The sequence below is a fragment of the Panthera onca genome, chromosome B1 (genome assembly GCF_046562875.1).
Source record: "Panthera onca isolate mPanOnc1 chromosome B1, mPanOnc1 haplotype 2, whole genome shotgun sequence".
Lineage (NCBI taxonomy): Eukaryota > Metazoa > Chordata > Mammalia > Carnivora > Felidae > Panthera > Panthera onca.
The window spans coordinates 207,253,044-207,269,320 of NC_138342.1; positions in this window are offsets into that span (position 1 = coordinate 207,253,044).

Here is a 16,277-nt window from a genome sequence, read left to right on the forward strand (position 1 = left end):
CTGGCGTCCGGAAGAGGTGCAGGCTGACTCGGCATGGAACCTGGAAGCTCACCATGCCGAATCCCAGGCCCGGCTGCAGCTGCCGAGAGGATTCCGGAGGCCTCCTCGACCAGGGGCCCAATCACGTGTGTGGCCTTGGCAGCCAAAGACGGATCCTGACCGGCACGGTCCCTTGTGCCCTCAACTCAGCCCTTCGGGGAGACCACGGCCCTGCTGTGGGTTCGGCGCCTGGAGCCTCCTGGGACCTAACCCTAACCCTAACCGTACCCCGAACCGGGACCCTCCACCGCAACCTAAGCCTGCCTCGAACCCTAACCCTGCAAGTGAGCCGCCTTCGGGCATGGGCCCTCACTTCAGCCCTCGAGGGAGATCACGAGACTGGAGTCGATTCAGCCCTGGCGACGTCCCTGGGCCGAACCCTAACCCTAGCTAAGGCTCCCTCCCCATGGGGACCCAATGCCAACGTCTGACAACACCACGCGCCTGGGGTCCGGCAGCGGTGCAGGCTGACTCGGCATGGAACCTGGAAGCTCACCATGTGGTTTCCCCGCCTGGCTGCAGCTGAGCGAGTGGATTCCGGAGGCCTCCTCGAACGGGGGCCGATCGACGTCTGTGGCCCTGGCAGCCAAAGCCGGATCCTGACCGGCACCGTCCCTTGTGTCCTCAACTCAGCCCTTCGGGGAGACCACTGCCCTGCGGTGGGTTCGGCGCCCCGAGCCTCCTGGGACCTAAGCCTAACCCTAACCCGACACCGAACGGGGACCCTCCACCGACACCTAAGCCGGCCTCGAACCCTAAGCCTGCACTTGAGCCGCCTTGCTGCATGGGCCCTCACTTCAGCCCTCGAGGGAGATCACGAGACCGGAGCCGCTTCGGCCCTGGCGACGTCCCTGGACCGAACCCTAACCCTAGCTAAGGCTCTCTCCCCAAGAGGACCCAATGGCAACGTCGGACAACACCACGCGCCTGGCGTCCGGAAGAGGTGCAGGCTGACTCGGCATGGAACCTGGAAGCTCACCATGCCGAATCCCAGGCCCGGCTGCAGCTGCCGAGAGGATTCCGGAGGCCTCCTCGAGCAGGGGCCCAATCACGTGTGTGGCCTTGGCAGCCAAAGACGGATCCTGACCGGCACGGTCCCTTGTGCCCTCAACTCAGCCCTTCGGGGAGACCACGGCCCTGCTGTGGGTTCGGCGCCTGGAGCCTCCTGGGACCTAACCCTAACCCTAACCGTACCCCGAACCGGGACCCTCCACCGCAACCTAAGCCTGCCTCGAACCCTAACCCTGCAAGTGAGCCGCCTTCGGGCATGGGCCCTCACTTCAGCCCTCGAGGGAGATCACGAGACTGGAGTCGATTCAGCCCTGGCGACGTCCCTGGGCCGAACCCTAACCCTAGCTAAGGCTCCCTCCCCATGGGGACCCAATGCCAACGTCTGACAACACCACGCGCCTGGGGTCCGGCAGCGGTGCAGGCTGACTCGGCATGGAACCTGGAAGCTCACCATGTGGTTTCCCCGCCTGGCTGCAGCTGAGCGAGAGGATTACGGAGGCCTCCTCGAACGGGGGCCGATCGACGTCTGTGGCCCTGGCAGCCAAAGCCGGATCCTGACCGGCACCGTCCCTTGTGTCCTCAACTCAGCCCTTCGGGGAGACCACTGCCCTGCGGTGGGTTCGGCGCCCCGAGCCTCCTGGGACCTAACCCTAACCCTAACCCTAACCCGACACCGAACGGGGACCCTCCACCGACACCTAAGCCGGCCTCGAACCCTAAGCCTGCACTTGAGCCGCCTTGCTGCATGGGCCCTCACTTCAGCCCTCGAGGGAGATCACGAGACCGGAGCCGCTTCGGCCCTGGCGACGTCCCTGGACCGAACCCTAACCCTAGCTAAGGCTCTCTCCCCAAGAGGACCCAATGGCAACGTCGGACAACACCACGCGCCTGGCGTCCGGAAGAGGTGCAGGCTGACTCGGCATGGAACCTGGAAGCTCACCATGCCGAATCCCAGGCCCGGCTGCAGCTGCCGAGAGGATTCCGGAGGCCTCCTCGAGCAGGGGCCCAATCACGTGTGTGGCCTTGGCAGCCAAAGACGGATCCTGACCGGCACGGTCCCTTGTGCCCTCAACTCAGCCCTTCGGGGAGACCACGGCCCTGCTGTGGGTTCGGCGCCTGGAGCCTCCTGGGACCTAACCCTAACCCTAACCGTACCCCGAACCGGGACCCTCCACCGCAACCTAAGCCTGCCTCGAACCCTAACCCTGCAAGTGAGCCGCCTTCGGGCATGGGCCCTCACTTCAGCCCTCGAGGGAGATCACGAGACTGGAGTCGATTCAGCCCTGGCGACGTCCCTGGGCCGAACCCTAACCCTAGCTAAGGCTCCCTCCCCATGGGGACCCAATGCCAACGTCTGACAACACCACGCGCCTGGGGTCCGGCAGCGGTGCAGGCTGACTCGGCATGGAACCTGGAAGCTCACCATGTGGTTTCCCCGCCTGGCTGCAGCTGAGCGAGAGGATTCCGGAGGCCTCCTCGAACGGGGGCCGATCGACGTCTGTGGCCCTGGCAGCCAAAGCCGGATCCTGACCGGCACCGTCCCTTGTGTCCTCAACTCAGCCCTTCGGGGAGACCACTGCCCTGCGGTGGGTTCGGCGCCCCGAGCCTCCTGGGACCTAACCCTAACCCTAACCCGACACCGAACGGGGACCCTCCACCGACACCTAAGCCGGCCTCGAACCCTAAGCCTGCACTTGAGCCGCCTTGCTGCATGGGCCCTCACTTCAGCCCTCGAGGGAGATCACGAGACCGGAGCCGCTTCGGCCCTGGCGACGTCCCTGGACCGAACCCTAACCCTAGCTAAGGCTCTCTCCCCAAGAGGACCCAATGGCAACGTCGGACAACACCACGCGCCTGGCGTCCGGAAGAGGTGCAGGCTGACTCGGCATGGAACCTGGAAGCTCACCATGCCGAATCCCAGGCCCGGCTGCAGCTGCCGAGAGGATTCCGGAGGCCTCCTCGACCAGGGGCCCAATCACGTGTGTGGCCTTGGCAGCCAAAGACGGATCCTGACCGGCACGGTCCCTTGTGCCCTCAACTCAGCCCTTCGGGGAGACCACGGCCCTGCTGTGGGTTCGGCGCCTGGAGCCTCCTGGGACCTAACCCTAACCCTAACCGTACCCCGAACCGGGACCCTCCACCGCAACCTAAGCCTGCCTCGAACCCTAACCCTGCAAGTGAGCCGCCTTCGGGCATGGGCCCTCACTTCAGCCCTCGAGGGAGATCACGAGACTGGAGTCGATTCAGCCCTGGCGACGTCCCTGGGCCGAACCCTAACCCTAGCTAAGGCTCCCTCCCCATGGGGACCCAATGCCAACGTCTGACAACACCACGCGCCTGGGGTCCGGCAGCGGTGCAGGCTGACTCGGCATGGAACCTGGAAGCTCACCATGTGGTTTCCCCGCCTGGCTGCAGCTGAGCGAGAGGATTCCGGAGGCCTCCTCGAACGGGGGCCGATCGACGTCTGTGGCCCTGGCAGCCAAAGCCGGATCCTGACCGGCACCGTCCCTTGTGTCCTCAACTCAGCCCTTCGGGGAGACCACTGCCCTGCGGTGGGTTCGGCGCCCCGAGCCTCCTGGGACCTAACCCTAACCCTAACCCGACACCGAACGGGGACCCTCCACCGACACCTAAGCCGGCCTCGAACCCTAAGCCTGCACTTGAGCCGCCTTGCTGCATGGGCCCTCACTTCAGCCCTCGAGGGAGATCACGAGACCGGAGCCGCTTCGGCCCTGGCGACGTCCCTGGACCGAACCCTAACCCTAGCTAAGGCTCTCTCCCCAAGAGGACCCAATGGCAACGTCGGACAACACCACGCGCCTGGCGTCCGGAAGAGGTGCAGGCTGACTCGGCATGGAACCTGGAAGCTCACCATGCCGAATCCCAGGCCCGGCTGCAGCTGCCGAGAGGATTCCGGAGGCCTCCTCGACCAGGGGCCCAATCACGTGTGTGGCCTTGGCAGCCAAAGACGGATCCTGACCGGCACGGTCCCTTGTGCCCTCAACTCAGCCCTTCGGGGAGACCACGGCCCTGCTGTGGGTTCGGCGCCTGGAGCCTCCTGGGACCTAACCCTAACCCTAACCGTACCCCGAACCGGGACCCTCCACCGCAACCTAAGCCTGCCTCGAACCCTAACCCTGCAAGTGAGCCGCCTTCGGGCATGGGCCCTCACTTCAGCCCTCGAGGGAGATCACGAGACTGGAGTCGATTCAGCCCTGGCGACGTCCCTGGGCCGAACCCTAACCCTAGCTAAGGCTCCCTCCCCATGGGGACCCAATGCCAACGTCTGACAACACCACGCGCCTGGGGTCCGGCAGCGGTGCAGGCTGACTCGGCATGGAACCTGGAAGCTCACCATGTGGTTTCCCCGCCTGGCTGCAGCTGAGCGAGAGGATTCCGGAGGCCTCCTCGAACGGGGGCCGATCGACGTCTGTGGCCCTGGCAGCCAAAGCCGGATCCTGACCGGCACCGTCCCTTGTGTCCTCAACTCAGCCCTTCGGGGAGACCACTGCCCTGCGGTGGGTTCGGCGCCCCGAGCCTCCTGGGACCTAACCCTAACCCTAACCCTAACCCTAACCCGACACCGAACGGGGACCCTCCACCGACACCTAAGCCGGCCTCGAACCCTAAGCCTGCACTTGAGCCGCCTTGCTGCATGGGCCCTCACTTCAGCCCTCGAGGGAGATCACGAGACCGGAGCCGCTTCGGCCCTGGCGACGTCCCTGGACCGAACCCTAACCCTAGCTAAGGCTCTCTCCCCAAGAGGACCCAATGGCAACGTCGGACAACACCACGCGCCTGGCGTCCGGAAGAGGTGCAGGCTGACTCGGCATGGAACCTGGAAGCTCACCATGCCGAATCCCAGGCCCGGCTGCAGCTGCCGAGAGGATTCCGGAGGCCTCCTCGACCAGGGGCCCAATCACGTGTGTGGCCTTGGCAGCCAAAGACGGATCCTGACCGGCACGGTCCCTTGTGCCCTCAACTCAGCCCTTCGGGGAGACCACGGCCCTGCTGTGGGTTCGGCGCCTGGAGCCTCCTGGGACCTAACCCTAACCCTAACCGTACCCCGAACCGGGACCCTCCACCGCAACCTAAGCCTGCCTCGAACCCTAACCCTGCAAGTGAGCCGCCTTCGGGCATGGGCCCTCACTTCAGCCCTCGAGGGAGATCACGAGACTGGAGTCGATTCAGCCCTGGCGACGTCCCTGGGCCGAACCCTAACCCTAGCTAAGGCTCCCTCCCCATGGGGACCCAATGCCAACGTCTGACAACACCACGCGCCTGGGGTCCGGCAGCGGTGCAGGCTGACTCGGCATGGAACCTGGAAGCTCACCATGTGGTTTCCCCGCCTGGCTGCAGCTGAGCGAGTGGATTCCGGAGGCCTCCTCGAACGGGGGCCGATCGACGTCTGTGGCCCTGGCAGCCAAAGCCGGATCCTGACCGGCACCGTCCCTTGTGTCCTCAACTCAGCCCTTCGGGGAGACCACTGCCCTGCGGTGGGTTCGGCGCCCCGAGCCTCCTGGGACCTAAGCCTAACCCTAACCCGACACCGAACGGGGACCCTCCACCGACACCTAAGCCGGCCTCGAATCCTAAGCCTGCACTTGAGCCGCCTTGCTGCATGGGCCCTCACTTCAGCCCTCGAGGGAGATCACGAGACCGGAGCCGCTTCGGCCCTGGCGACGTCCCTGGACCGAACCCTAACCCTAGCTAAGGCTCTCTCCCCAAGAGGACCCAATGGCAACGTCGGACAACACCACGCGCCTGGCGTCCGGAAGAGGTGCAGGCTGACTCGGCATGGAACCTGGAAGCTCACCATGCCGAATCCCAGGCCCGGCTGCAGCTGCCGAGAGGATTCCGGAGGCCTCCTCGACCAGGGGCCCAATCACGTGTGTGGCCTTGGCAGCCAAAGACGGATCCTGACCGGCACGGTCCCTTGTGCCCTCAACTCAGCCCTTCGGGGAGACCACGGCCCTGCTGTGGGTTCGGCGCCTGGAGCCTCCTGGGACCTAACCCTAACCCTAACCGTACCCCGAACCGGGACCCTCCACCGCAACCTAAGCCTGCCTCGAACCCTAACCCTGCAAGTGAGCCGCCTTCGGGCATGGGCCCTCACTTCAGCCCTCGAGGGAGATCACGAGACTGGAGTCGATTCAGCCCTGGCGACGTCCCTGGGCCGAACCCTAACCCTAGCTAAGGCTCCCTCCCCATGGGGACCCAATGCCAACGTCTGACAACACCACGCGCCTGGGGTCCGGCAGCGGTGCAGGCTGACTCGGCATGGAACCTGGAAGCTCACCATGTGGTTTCCCCGCCTGGCTGCAGCTGAGCGAGAGGATTCCGGAGGCCTCCTCGAACGGGGGCCGATCGACGTCTGTGGCCCTGGCAGCCAAAGCCGGATCCTGACCGGCACCGTCCCTTGTGTCCTCAACTCAGCCCTTCGGGGAGACCACTGCCCTGCGGTGGGTTCGGCGCCCCGAGCCTCCTGGGACCTAACCCTAACCCTAACCCTAACCCGACACCGAACGGGGACCCTCCACCGACACCTAAGCCGGCCTCGAACCCTAAGCCTGCACTTGAGCCGCCTTGCTGCATGGGCCCTCACTTCAGCCCTCGAGGGAGATCACGAGACCGGAGCCGCTTCGGCCCTGGCGACGTCCCTGGACCGAACCCTAACCCTAGCTAAGGCTCTCTCCCCAAGAGGACCCAATGGCAACGTCGGACAACACCACGCGCCTGGCGTCCGGAAGAGGTGCAGGCTGACTCGGCATGGAACCTGGAAGCTCACCATGCCGAATCCCAGGCCCGGCTGCAGCTGCCGAGAGGATTCCGGAGGCCTCCTCGACCAGGGGCCCAATCACGTGTGTGGCCTTGGCAGCCAAAGACGGATCCTGACCGGCACGGTCCCTTGTGCCCTCAACTCAGCCCTTCGGGGAGACCACGGCCCTGCTGTGGGTTCGGCGCCTGGAGCCTCCTGGGACCTAACCCTAACCCTAACCGTACCCCGAACCGGGACCCTCCACCGCAACCTAAGCCTGCCTCGAACCCTAACCCTGCAAGTGAGCCGCCTTCGGGCATGGGCCCTCACTTCAGCCCTCGAGGGAGATCACGAGACTGGAGTCGATTCAGCCCTGGCGACGTCCCTGGGCCGAACCCTAACCCTAGCTAAGGCTCCCTCCCCATGGGGACCCAATGCCAACGTCTGACAACACCACGCGCCTGGGGTCCGGCAGCGGTGCAGGCTGACTCGGCATGGAACCTGGAAGCTCACCATGTGGTTTCCCCGCCTGGCTGCAGCTGAGCGAGAGGATTCCGGAGGCCTCCTCGAACGGGGGCCGATCGACGTCTGTGGCCCTGGCAGCCAAAGCCGGATCCTGACCGGCACCGTCCCTTGTGTCCTCAACTCAGCCCTTCGGGGAGACCACTGCCCTGCGGTGGGTTCGGCGCCCCGAGCCTCCTGGGACCTAACCCTAACCCTAACCCTAACCCGACACCGAACGGGGACCCTCCACCGACACCTAAGCCGGCCTCGAACCCTAAGCCTGCACTTGAGCCGCCTTGCTGCATGGGCCCTCACTTCAGCCCTCGAGGGAGATCACGAGACCGGAGCCGCTTCGGCCCTGGCGACGTCCCTGGACCGAACCCTAACCCTAGCTAAGGCTCTCTCCCCAAGAGGACCCAATGGCAACGTCGGACAACACCACGCGCCTGGCGTCCGGAAGAGGTGCAGGCTGACTCGGCATGGAACCTGGAAGCTCACCATGCCGAATCCCAGGCCCGGCTGCAGCTGCCGAGAGGATTCCGGAGGCCTCCTCGACCAGGGGCCCAATCACGTGTGTGGCCTTGGCAGCCAAAGACGGATCCTGACCGGCACGGTCCCTTGTGCCCTCAACTCAGCCCTTCGGGGAGACCACGGCCCTGCTGTGGGTTCGGCGCCTGGAGCCTCCTGGGACCTAACCCTAACCCTAACCGTACCCCGAACCGGGACCCTCCACCGCAACCTAAGCCTGCCTCGAACCCTAACCCTGCAAGTGAGCCGCCTTCGGGCATGGGCCCTCACTTCAGCCCTCGAGGGAGATCACGAGACTGGAGTCGATTCAGCCCTGGCGACGTCCCTGGGCCGAACCCTAACCCTAGCTAAGGCTCCCTCCCCATGGGGACCCAATGCCAACGTCTGACAACACCACGCGCCTGGGGTCCGGCAGCGGTGCAGGCTGACTCGGCATGGAACCTGGAAGCTCACCATGTGGTTTCCCCGCCTGGCTGCAGCTGAGCGAGAGGATTCCGGAGGCCTCCTCGAACGGGGGCCGATCGACGTCTGTGGCCCTGGCAGCCAAAGCCGGATCCTGACCGGCACCGTCCCTTGTGTCCTCAACTCAGCCCTTCGGGGAGACCACTGCCCTGCGGTGGGTTCGGCGCCCCGAGCCTCCTGGGACCTAACCCTAACCCTAACCCTAACCCGACACCGAACGGGGACCCTCCACCGACACCTAAGCCGGCCTCGAACCCTAAGCCTGCACTTGAGCCGCCTTGCTGCATGGGCCCTCACTTCAGCCCTCGAGGGAGATCACGAGACCGGAGCCGCTTCGGCCCTGGCGACGTCCCTGGACCGAACCCTAACCCTAGCTAAGGCTCTCTCCCCAAGAGGACCCAATGGCAACGTCGGACAACACCACGCGCCTGGCGTCCGGAAGAGGTGCAGGCTGACTCGGCATGGAACCTGGAAGCTCACCATGCCGAATCCCAGGCCCGGCTGCAGCTGCCGAGAGGATTCCGGAGGCCTCCTCGACCAGGGGCCCAATCACGTGTGTGGCCTTGGCAGCCAAAGACGGATCCTGACCGGCACGGTCCCTTGTGCCCTCAACTCAGCCCTTCGGGGAGACCACGGCCCTGCTGTGGGTTCGGCGCCTGGAGCCTCCTGGGACCTAACCCTAACCCTAACCGTACCCCGAACCGGGACCCTCCACCGCAACCTAAGCCTGCCTCGAACCCTAACCCTGCAAGTGAGCCGCCTTCGGGCATGGGCCCTCACTTCAGCCCTCGAGGGAGATCACGAGACTGGAGTCGATTCAGCCCTGGCGACGTCCCTGGGCCGAACCCTAACCCTAGCTAAGGCTCCCTCCCCATGGGGACCCAATGCCAACGTCTGACAACACCACGCGCCTGGGGTCCGGCAGCGGTGCAGGCTGACTCGGCATGGAACCTGGAAGCTCACCATGTGGTTTCCCCGCCTGGCTGCAGCTGAGCGAGAGGATTCCGGAGGCCTCCTCGAACGGGGGCCGATCGACGTCTGTGGCCCTGGCAGCCAAAGCCGGATCCTGACCGGCACCGTCCCTTGTGTCCTCAACTCAGCCCTTCGGGGAGACCACTGCCCTGCGGTGGGTTCGGCGCCCCGAGCCTCCTGGGACCTAACCCTAACCCTAACCCGACACCGAACGGGGACCCTCCACCGACACCTAAGCCGGCCTCGAACCCTAAGCCTGCACTTGAGCCGCCTTGCTGCATGGGCCCTCACTTCAGCCCTCGAGGGAGATCACGAGACCGGAGCCGCTTCGGCCCTGGCGACGTCCCTGGACCGAACCCTAACCCTAGCTAAGGCTCTCTCCCCAAGAGGACCCAATGGCAACGTCGGACAACACCACGCGCCTGGCGTCCGGAAGAGGTGCAGGCTGACTCGGCATGGAACCTGGAAGCTCACCATGCCGAATCCCAGGCCTGGCTGCAGCTGCCGAGAGGATTCCGGAGGCCTCCTCGACCAGGGGCCCAATCACGTGTGTGGCCTTGGCAGCCAAAGACGGATCCTGACCGGCACGGTCCCTTGTGCCCTCAACTCAGCCCTTCGGGGAGACCACGGCCCTGCTGTGGGTTCGGCGCCTGGAGCCTCCTGGGACCTAACCCTAACCCTAACCGTACCCCGAACCGGGACCCTCCACCGCAACCTAAGCCTGCCTCGAACCCTAACCCTGCAAGTGAGCCGCCTTCGGGCATGGGCCCTCACTTCAGCCCTCGAGGGAGATCACGAGACTGGAGTCGATTCAGCCCTGGCGACGTCCCTGGGCCGAACCCTAACCCTAGCTAAGGCTCCCTCCCCATGGGGACCCAATGCCAACGTCTGACAACACCACGCGCCTGGGGTCCGGCAGCGGTGCAGGCTGACTCGGCATGGAACCTGGAAGCTCACCATGTGGTTTCCCCGCCTGGCTGCAGCTGAGCGAGAGGATTCCGGAGGCCTCCTCGAACGGGGGCCGATCGACGTCTGTGGCCCTGGCAGCCAAAGCCGGATCCTGACCGGCACCGTCCCTTGTATCCTCAACTCAGCCCTTCGGGGAGACCACTGCCCTGCGGTGGGTTCGGCGCCCCGAGCCTCCTGGGACCTAACCCTAACCCTAACCCTAACCCGACACCGAACGGGGACCCTCCACCGACACCTAAGCCGGCCTCGAACACTAAGCCTGCACTTGAGCCGCCTTGCTGCATGGGCCCTCACTTCAGCCCTCGAGGGAGATCACGAGACCGGAGCCGCTTCGGCCCTGGCGACGTCCCTGGACCGAACCCTAACCCTAGCTAAGGCTCTCTCCCCAAGAGGACCCAATGGCAACGTCGGACAACACCACGCGCCTGGCGTCCGGAAGAGGTGCAGGCTGACTCGGCATGGAACCTGGAAGCTCACCATGCCGAATCCCAGGCCCGGCTGCAGCTGCCGAGAGGATTCCGGAGGCCTCCTCGAGCAGGGGCCCAATCACGTGTGTGGCCTTGGCAGCCAAAGACGGATCCTGACCGGCACGGTCCCTTGTGCCCTCAACTCAGCCCTTCGGGGAGACCACGGCCCTGCTGTGGGTTCGGCGCCTGGAGCCTCCTGGGACCTAACCCTAACCCTAACCGTACCCCGAACCGGGACCCTCCACCGCAACCTAAGCCTGCCTCGAACCCTAACCCTGCAAGTGAGCCGCCTTCGGGCATGGGCCCTCACTTCAGCCCTCGAGGGAGATCACGAGACTGGAGTCGATTCAGCCCTGGCGACGTCCCTGGGCCGAACCCTAACCCTAGCTAAGGCTCCCTCCCCATGGGGACCCAATGCCAACGTCTGACAACACCACGCGCCTGGGGTCCGGCAGCGGTGCAGGCTGACTCGGCATGGAACCTGGAAGCTCACCATGTGGTTTCCCCGCCTGGCTGCAGCTGAGCGAGAGGATTCCGGAGGCCTCCTCGAACGGGGGCCGATCGACGTCTGTGGCCCTGGCAGCCAAAGCCGGATCCTGACCGGCACCGTCCCTTGTGTCCTCAACTCAGCCCTTTGGGGAGACCACTGCCCTGCGGTGGGTTCGGCGCCCCGAGCCTCCTGGGACCTAGCCCTAACCCTAACCCTAACCCGACACCGAACGGGGACCCTCCACCGACACCTAAGCCGGCCTCGAACCCTAAGCCTGCACTTGAGCCGCCTTGCTGCATGGGCCCTCACTTCAGCCCTCGAGGGAGATCACGAGACCGGAGCCGCTTCGGCCCTGGCGACGTCCCTGGACCGAACCCTAACCCTAGCTAAGGCTCTCTCCCCAAGAGGACCCAATGGCAACGTCGGACAACACCACGCGCCTGGCGTCCGGAAGAGGTGCAGGCTGACTCGGCATGGAACCTGGAAGCTCACCATGCCGAATCCCAGGCCCGGCTGCAGCTGCCGAGAGGATTCCGGAGGCCTCCTCGACCAGGGGCCCAATCACGTGTGTGGCCTTGGCAGCCAAAGACGGATCCTGACCGGCACGGTCCCTTGTGCCCTCAACTCAGCCCTTCGGGGAGACCACGGCCCTGCTGTGGGTTCGGCGCCTGGAGCCTCCTGGGACCTAACCCTAACCCTAACCGTACCCCGAACCGGGACCCTCCACCGCAACCTAAGCCTGCCTCGAACCCTAACCCTGCAAGTGAGCCGCCTTCGGGCATGGGCCCTCACTTCAGCCCTCGAGGGAGATCACGAGACTGGAGTCGATTCAGCCCTGGCGACGTCCCTGGGCCGAACCCTAACCCTAGCTAAGGCTCCCTCCCCATGGGGACCCAATGCCAACGTCTGACAACACCACGCGCCTGGGGTCCGGCAGCGGTGCAGGCTGACTCGGCATGGAACCTGGAAGCTCACCATGTGGTTTCCCCGCCTGGCTGCAGCTGAGCGAGAGGATTCCGGAGGCCTCCTCGAACGGGGGCCGATCGACGTCTGTGGCCCTGGCAGCCAAAGCCGGATCCTGACCGGCACCGTCCCTTGTGTCCTCAACTCAGCCCTTCGGGGAGACCACTGCCCTGCGGTGGGTTCGGCGCCCCGAGCCTCCTGGGACCTAACCCTAACCCTAACCATAACCCGACACCGAACGGGGACCCTCCACCGACACCTAAGCCGGCCTCGAACACTAAGCCTGCACTTGAGCCGCCTTGCTGCATGGGCCCTCACTTCAGCCCTCGAGGCAGATCACGAGACCGGAGCCGCTTCGGCCCTGGCGACGTCCCTGGACCGAACCCTAACCCTAGCTAAGGCTCTCTCCCCAAGATGACCCAATGGCAACGTCGGACAACACCACGCGCCTGGCGTCCGGAAGAGGTGCAGGCTGACTCGGCATGGAACCTGGAAGCTCACCATGCCGAATCCCAGGCCCGGCTGCAGCTGCCGAGAGGATTCCGGAGGCCTCCTCGAGCAGGGGCCCAATCACGTGTGTGGCCTTGGCAGCCAAAGACGGATCCTGACCGGCACGGTCCCTTGTGCCCTCAACTCAGCCCTTCGGGGAGACCACGGCCCTGCTGTGGGTTCGGCGCCTGGAGCCTCCTGGGACCTAACCCTAACCCTAACCGTACCCCGAACCGGGACCCTCCACCGCAACCTAAGCCTGCCTCGAACCCTAACCCTGCAAGTGAGCCGCCTTCGGGCATGGGCCCTCACTTCAGCCCTCGAGGGAGATCACGAGACTGGAGTCGATTCAGCCCTGGCGACGTCCCTGGGCCGAACCCTAACCCTAGCTAAGGCTCCCTCCCCATGGGGACCCAATGCCAACGTCTGACAACACCACGCGCCTGGGGTCCGGCAGCGGTGCAGGCTGACTCGGCATGGAACCTGGAAGCTCACCATGTGGTTTCCCCGCCTGGCTGCAGCTGAGCGAGAGGATTCCGGAGGCCTCCTCGAACGGGGGCCGATCGACGTCTGTGGCCCTGGCAGCCAAAGCCGGATCCTGACCGGCACCGTCCCTTGTGTCCTCAACTCAGCCCTTCGGGGAGACCACTTCCCTGCGGTGGGTTCGGCGCCCCGAGCCTCCTGGGACCTAACCCTAACCCTAACCCGACACCGAACGGGGACCCTCCACCGACACCTAAGCCGGCCTCGAACCCTAAGCCTGCACTTGAGCCGCCTTGCTGCATGGGCCCTCACTTCAGCCCTCGAGGGAGATCACGAGACCGGAGCCGCTTCGGCCCTGGCGACGTCCCTGGACCGAACCCTAACCCTAGCTAAGGCTCTCTCCCCAAGATGACCCAATGGCAACGTCGGACAACACCACGCGCCTGGCGTCCGGAAGAGGTGCAGGCTGACTCGGCATGGAACCTGGAAGCTCACCATGCCGAATCCCAGGCCCGGCTGCAGCTGCCGAGAGGATTCCGGAGGCCTCCTCGACCAGGGGCCCAATCACGTGTGTGGCCTTGGCAGCCAAAGACGGATCCTGACCGGCACGGTCCCTTGTGCCCTCAACTCAGCCCTTCGGGGAGACCACGGCCCTGCTGTGGGTTCGGCGCCTGGAGCCTCCTGGGACCTAACCCTAACCCTAACCGTACCCCGAACCGGGACCCTCCACCGCAACCTAAGCAGGCCTCGAACCCTAACCCTGCAAGTGAGCCGCCTTCTGGCATGGGCCCTCACTTCAGCCCTCGAGGGAGATCACGAGACTGGAGTCGATTCAGCCCTGGCGACGTCCCTGGGCCGAACCCTAACCCTAGCTAAGGCTCCCTCCCCATGGGGACCCAATGCCAACGTCTGACAACACCACGCGCCTGGGGTCCGGCAGCGGTGCAGGCTGACTCGGCATGGAACCTGGAAGCTCACCATGTGGTTTCCCCGCCTGGCTGCAGCTGAGCGAGAGGATTCCGGAGGCCTCCTCGAATGGGGGCCGATCGACGTCTGTGGCCCTGGCAGCCAAAGCCGGATCCTGACCGGCACCGTCCCTTGTGTCCTCAACTCAGCCCTTCGGGGAGACCACTGCCCTGCGGTGGGTTCGGCGCCCCGAGCCTCCTGGGACCTAACCCTAACCCTAACCCTAACCCGACACCGAACGGGGACCCTCCACCGACACCTAAGCCGGCCTCGAACACTAAGCCTGCACTTGAGCCGCCTTGCTGCATGGGCCCTCACTTCAGCCCTCGAGGGAGATCACGAGACCGGAGCCGCTTCGGCCCTGGCGACGTCCCTGGACCGAACCCTAACCCTAGCTAAGGCTCTCTCCCCAAGATGACCCAATGGCAACGTCGGACAACACCACGCGCCTGGCGTCCGGAAGAGGTGCAGGCTGACTCGGCATGGAACCTGGAAGCTCACCATGCCGAATCCCAGGCCCGGCTGCAGCTGCCGAGAGGATTCCGGAGGCCTCCTCGACCAGGGGCCCAATCACGTGTGTGGCCTTGGCAGCCAAAGACGGATCCTGACCGGCACGGTCCCTTGTGCCCTCAACTCAGCCCTTCGGGGAGACCACGGCCCTGCTGTGGGTTCGGCGCCTGGAGCCTCCTGGGACCTAACCCTAACCCTAACCGTACCCCGAACCGGGACCCTCCACCGCAACCTAAGCCTGCCTCGAACCCTAACCCTGCAAGTGAGCCGCCTTCGGGCATGGGCCCTCACTTCAGCCCTCGAGGGAGATCACGAGACTGGAGTCGATTCAGCCCTGGCGACGTCCCTGGGCCGAACCCTAACCCTAGCTAAGGCTCCCTCCCCATGGGGACCCAATGCCAACGTCTGACAACACCACGCGCCTGGGGTCCGGCAGCGGTGCAGGCTGACTCGGCATGGAACCTGGAAGCTCACCATGTGGTTTCCCCGCCTGGCTGCAGCTGAGCGAGAGGATTCCGGAGGCCTCCTCGAACGGGGGCCGATCGACGTCTGTGGCCCTGGCAGCCAAAGCCGGATCCTGACCGGCACCGTCCCGTGTGTCCTCAACTCAGCCCTTCGGGGAGACCACTGCCCTGCGGTGGGTTCGGCGCCCCGAGCCTCCTGGGACCTAACCCTAACCCTAACCCGACACCGAACGGGGACCCTCCACCGACACCTAAGCCGGCCTCGAACCCTAAGCCTGCACTTGAGCCGCCTTGCTGCATGGGCCCTCACTTCAGCCCTCGAGGGAGATCACGAGACCGGAGCCGCTTCGGCCCTGGCGACGTCCCTGGACCGAACCCTAACCCTAGCTAAGGCTCTCTCCCAAAGAGGACCCAATGGCAACGTCGGACAACACCACGCGCCTGGCGTCCGGAAGAAGTGCAGGCTGACTCGGCATGGAACATGGAAGCTCACCATGCCGAATCCCAGGCCCGGCTGCAGCTGCCGAGAGGATTCCGGAGGCCTCCTCGACCAGGGGCCCAATCACGTGTGTGGCCTTGGCAGCCAAAGACGGATACTGACCGGCACGGTCCCTTGTGCACTCAACTCAGCCCTTCGGGGAGACCACGGCCCTGCTGTGGGTTCGGCGCCTGGAGCCTCCTGGGACCTAACCCTAACCCTAACTGTACCCCGAACCGGGACCCTCCACCGCAACCTAAGCCTGCCTCGAACCCTAACCCTGCAAGTGAGCCGCCTTCGGGCATGGGCCCTCACTTCAGCCCTCGAGGGAGATCACGAGACTGGAGTCGATTCAGCCCTGGCGACGTCCCTGGGCCGAACCCTAACCCTAGCTAAGGCTCCCTCCCCATGGGGACCCAATGCCAACGTCTGACAACACCACGCACCTGGGGTCCGGCAGCGGTGCAGGCTGACTCGGCATGGAACCTGGAAGCTCACCATGTGGTTTCCCCGCCTGGCTGCAGCTGAGCGAGAGGATTCCGGAGGCCTCCTCGAACGGGGGCCGATCGACGTCTGTGGCCCTGGCAGCCAAAGCCGGATCCTGACCGGCACCGTCCCTTGTGTCCTCAACTCAGCCCTTCGGGGAGACCACTGCCCTGCGGTGGGTTCGGCGCCCCGAGCCTCCTGGGACCTAACCCTAACCCTAACCCGACACCGAACGGGG